Genomic DNA, 6,000 nt, shown 5'->3' on the forward strand with positions numbered 1-6,000 from the left:
CTCTGCAAGGCACCACTGTAAATAGCATGGTCCTTGTCACAGTGCCTTGACAGATGACATGGATGCTGTCAGGTGTGTCTATGTTTTGGCCCTGTTTTCTATTTGCTCTCACTTGATTGGTATTTGTCATTTTGGTTGTACGATCTCATCCTTTTGAATGTTTCTATAATACACATGAATGTGAGATATGTTAAGAGAGACAGATTTGAATACAAGGTGGAAGCCAGTGATAAAATATTATATAGTAATTCTACTTTGTTACTAGTAAATATGGTTATTTTTGGCATTGCATTGTCTTCTGAATTTTCATTTACAACGAAGGATTCAAATAGAATAAGTACTAAATACTCTTGTAAGTAACAGAAATTTACCAATGCTCAGTACGTACAATTGATTTTTTTTCAATTTTGTATTCTCTTTTACCATGACAATAGGAAATATTTATATATATCTTGACTGACTATTCAACCTACCAGTATCCTGAATTGTGAATATTACATCTGGTGATTATGAACATGCCAGCTAACCAGATTAGTATTGACATATGGGTCAATAAAAACGATATAGTTTTTTATTTTGGAGCTTAAAGCCATTTATGGTTCATGTGGGCTACTTGATGATATGATCAATTTTAAATTCCTAAGAACAAAGCTAGATTGTTTACCAAAAAGCTAGTAGTTTTGTACAAGGGAATAATCGGAGTTCTGTTTTAGGTTTATCAATTTGCTGGCAATATTTGAATTTTTTGAGATCTGATATTTAAGTAGTAACATGTTGAAAGGATTAAGAAATATCATAAACTACCCATGACTGGAGCATAATTAGTAATTGGCACAGTAGAAATGCCTTTATGCCCAATAAATGTATTACTTGATAATCACACCCAGTGGTTTTGCCTTGATATTATTGTAGAACTCCTTTGTCAGAAAACAAATACATTATTTTGTGCTAAAGTAAACTGAGATTGGTAGTTTATGATAGCAACTCAGCCCTTTAGAATGCTCACTGAGCAGAATGCTCTTTAGATATAAATACATTTTAATTAATTGCCCTTAAGAATCTAGTTTGCAGGACACATGCCTGCCATTGTGCTCCTTTCCACAGCAAAAAACCCAAAATGGCATTCAAAACAAGTGAGTCACTTCTCAAGTGAGTCCTACGACTTCCTTTTCATAATTTTTTCTAAGAATTAATTTCAAAGATGTCTTAAAAATGTCCCTTCTCTAGTCGTTGAAGAACATGCATTGATACCTTATGGTACATCTCAATAATCTAAAAGATATCTCTAGTTTTCCATGTCATCTTGTTATTACACCAATGAGAATTAGAACAACACCCTCTAGTCACACTTGGAGAAACTTCTAGGAGGTGGTTTATATTTTAAATGTGCTTGCAAGAATATGACACCATGTTTAGGTTAAGTGAACATTGTCAATAAAATTGCTATAGAAGATGTTATAGTACAAGTTGGATCACAAGCCAGGCAAGCATTATGTGTTGGATACTTTAAAAAGAGGAATGCTTTAGTGAATACTTTGAAGAAGGGAAACATCTTTTTCCTGATTACTCATTCCTTGTTTTTAGAATATGTAGTCCCTTGGGTATGCAGTAAAGTGTGAGTCAATAGTAAGGAGTAGGAAGAGGACTTATATGAATATTTAATCCATGAAAAGTTGATTATGGTCTCAGTGGTTTTTTTCCTCTTAAGTTTGGCAAAAAAAACAAATGTAAGAGATGTTTATCTGTTTAGTGAAACACACACTTGTTTTTAACGCATCAGTTTGTATGAGTAATATCCATTTGAGTCTTTCTGAATAAACCAGAAAGAACATCTGACAACAATGGAAATTTATTATTAAACTGTGTTTCAGTTTCTGCAGACAGTTTTTACAGGGAGTATTTTTTTTAAAATCTTAACAATTGTTTTTAAATTTAAGAATATATTTTTATTCTGAAGTCAAGTTACTGCAAAATTACAGTGGTGTTGTAAAAATCACATATTTTTGGACACTATTACAAACATTAGACTGAACATTCATTGCAAAATATGCACTTTTCATCCTCTTAATTGTTTGCACTCCCTTCCATTTCCACTCCCTTCCACTGTGGAAGGAAGGCAGAGAGATTCTGAGGATGATTCAAAGTGATCACACGGTGTTTCTGGTTTGATTAGATATTTTGGGTTCCAGCAGTACTTTCCATTTTAAGTACATTCAATATCTCTCAAACTGGCAGAATCTTTCAAAATGGAAGAAACTTGTTAAGTGAAACCATTGTACTATTTTTAGTTTAAAAATAAAGATAGTAGCATGTCTGTGATATTGATTTATTGATTGGTCATAGTACGCTCAATGCTGTGTAAATACCATATAGCCAACAATATAGTTCCTGCCCCAAGGACATTTCAGTCTAAGCCCCAATCTTGCAATGAACTCTGTGTGGGTGGGCCAGTCTCCTCCTATGGAACCCAGTGCAGGATCAAGGCATAAGGACCTAAACCATACATTTAATCACTATTGAGCAAAATGCTTTCTACTGTGATTAGTCCTATAGACTTCAGTGTGTCTGCAACTGGCAGTAAATAGTAAGTTTAGTAGGATCAGGCCTTAAATTAGAGACAGGTAATACGGTCTTAACATATAGGATATATAGGGTGGATGGTGGGGCATTTGTCAGGTTATCATAAATGACTGAATTGTGTTTTAAAGAGCAATGAGAATGAAAAGAGGAAAGACATTAGGTGAAGAAGGAGAGGGAGGGAGGAGTTATAATCTGGGCCAGGACGGAAAAAAGGCATGAAGATGAGATGGGAGAAGGATACAGAAGAGGGCATTCAGGAAGGAGGGTTGGGATGAGCAGAAGTAATGGGAATGGGACTAGGGGGACAAGAGACCAAAGATGTAGGCAAGGACAGAGCTGTGCTAAACCTTGATGATGAGAAATGTGATGATGCAAAAAGGAGGAGGGAAGCCCTTGAAAGGATCTGAAGAAGGGAGTGACATGATCCAAGTGGAACATGAGTGTTTTAGCAGCAGCAGTTGTTTGGAAATACAGTAGAGGAATGAGGTGAGGAAAAGGAGTCCATAAACGTGGAGATTTCAGGGTGAAAAGTTAGAGGTGACCAAAGCATGGACATGTGTCTTAGCAGTGGGGGTGAAGAGGAAGGAATGGGTTTTAGAGATCTTGTAAAGGAAGAATTGACAGGATACGGCAATTGTCTAGAGTAGGAGAGAGGAATGTTTATTGTGACACCACTGTTTTGCACTTGGTGACGAGCAGGACAATGGAAGTTTTGACACAGCTGGAGAAATGCAGTTGGTGTTCACATGTTGATTTTGAACTGGTGAGGAAAGATGCCAGAAACGCTGTCAAAGGCATGAGACCAAACAGAGGCTGGACAGCAAAATACGGGAATCATCAACTTAGAGATGGTAGCTAAAAGTGCATGAGTAGGTGAGTATGAAGGAAAAATAGGAGGGGATCAAGTTTTGGGTCACTAATTTGTACATTTTGTAGAGGGAGAAAATGGATTTGAAAAAAGGAGTATTCCTTGTACTCATGAAAATGCTGAACAGTCTTCATTTCAAAGGTTGTGATCATTTGGTTCTGATTCTAAATTCAAAAGATGTCCACTAAATTGTATACAATGCAAATCTTTATAAATTAAAGAAATATTTAAAAAGGCTACCCAACATATGACAGTGTATTTAAAGCAAATATAAGGTAAGAATAAGTAATACAAATATCATTTGAGAAAATGGACAGGGTTCCATCTATCTTTTTGGGCATTAATACTTTAACAACTTTGTATAGAATTTAAGGACAGAGTGAATCCAATGATTTTCATATGCAACTGAATGGAGTTCTTCCAGCATTGAAAGTATACTTTAATTGCAATTATTGTTAAGAGCCACTCTAATTTGTACAACCACGTTCCATTAGAGTTTGCTTGCTGCTTTTCACAAAAATTATGATATGGCTTAATACTATTTTGTCTTTCTGTTTTGTGGGAATAATTCAACACTTTGACCTAGGATGTGCGAGAAAATGGATGCTAAGAAAAATATCTAGTAAACCACCCTAAGATGTCTGCCATAACAAGCCATACCCGGAATCCGAATCTAATAAGCCAATGTTATGTATTCTTATTGCCATCCATATAGCCTTAGGAATTAAGGAGGCAGAGGCTTGACTACCAGAGACTGGAAATCCATTTGTATACAAGGAAATAGGTGGAATTTTTTTTCTAATACTTTCACTTATTTTGGGATTAGTTTGAGGGGTTAAAGACAGAAATGAAAGACAAAAGGAATCATAGAGGAAGATAGACCCTATTGGACAGGTATCTACTTTGGAAAATGTGTCAGGTCAGAGACAGCCCATAGCCCTGATATTGCAAGTTAATCCATTTGATCTATTGATTTTAATGGATCCCTGTCAAGCAAAAGGACCTATCAATTGTTATCCCCAAAACAGAATTTGCATACCCTCAGAACTGATAACCTGTTTACTTATTATAACCAATCTGTTTTCATTAGGTATGGGACTCTAAGGTGGTTAAGGAAATACTTGGAGGATGCGGATACAGCCTTCTGATAAATGATTGACACATGCAATATTCTTTCGAAAACAAGATGCCTTTTATTGATACGAATAACCTTCCTTGACAAAATAACAATCTAAATACGAATCCCTTATAACAAGTTAAAGTAATTCAAACCACATTGCCTTATAGTTTGAAATGATACAAAGTGGCTGGTCCCTGCTTACGGTGATCAGTCATTCATGGGTAGCTAAGAGCAATTTTTAGATGTTCATTAGGTTTTACATATATAAATCCCTTTCACAACCAACACACATACATACATCTTTATTAACTACCCCTCCCAAACTTATATACGTTCACATACTATACTTTGCTATAACTATAACTATTACTTTGACAGACTTACTCAGCTGACTGCACAATATCTTCTCCTGTTATTTCTCTCTCACACTCCTCTGATGCATCCTTCTCTTGTCATTCTGCTTGCTGCTTCTTCTCCTTCATCTCATCCTCACCACCTTCACACCTTTCTCTGCCTTCTTAGCTCTCTGCCTAGCTGCTTTCTCAACCTCTTCTCAAGCCTGTCAACTCTCAACTGTCAGCAGTCAACTGACACACTGACCTTTATACTATTTCAATTCTATTTTTAGACATGACATCGTACCATTTGACTATTATTTGTATCTGTCAATCATTGTTTACCACCTTCTTTTTCCCACCAGTTCTACTATGTGACCTTTAGCCTATATTCTAAATTAGCTCACAGTGTTATGATCTGTTTATCACCTTTTCTTGCCAATTTGGTTTTTAGTGCTATGTGATCTTTAGCCTCCATTTAATGGTGGAGTGATGCTTGCTTATTTAAAATGGAAGACAGGGACACAATGGAAGACAGGGACACAAAATAGAGTTTCTCTGGTATTACTATATGGATCAGTTTGATGGACTGGAACTGTATAGGAGAAATCAGGAAAAGACTCAGAGAAGGCTGCAGTGATTTTAAAAAATAGGGCATGGAGTGATGGACCATAAGAAAATAAAGCAGAGATACTATATGCCATTGCTATGCCATATAGAAAAAGAAAGGACAGAAATTACCCTAGAGACATCACTAGAGAAAGAGACATCACTGTCAAAACAGTGTTTTCCGGAACAAATGAAAGTACCATTCTGTAACAGCAGTCACTGAAAAGAATAAGAAGAAAACATGGTAGTGGGTAGAACTTGTCGCCAGGACAGATAACTCATGATTAGTTTCTGATGTGAGTCAGTGGAAAGTACATTGCTGATTCATTATCATCACAACCACATTACAGCCACTGCAGAAGATGCATTACCAGCAGGTATCCCTGTTCTAGGACAAGTATGATCATGAAGGACCTATCCAAACCCCATTGAAACTAATGGGATTTTTTCCTCTGAGTTTTATGGGCTTTGGATCGGAACATGGCTTC

This window comes from Malaclemys terrapin, chromosome 14 (assembly GCF_027887155.1).
Source record: "Malaclemys terrapin pileata isolate rMalTer1 chromosome 14, rMalTer1.hap1, whole genome shotgun sequence".
Classification (NCBI taxonomy): domain Eukaryota; kingdom Metazoa; phylum Chordata; order Testudines; family Emydidae; genus Malaclemys; species Malaclemys terrapin.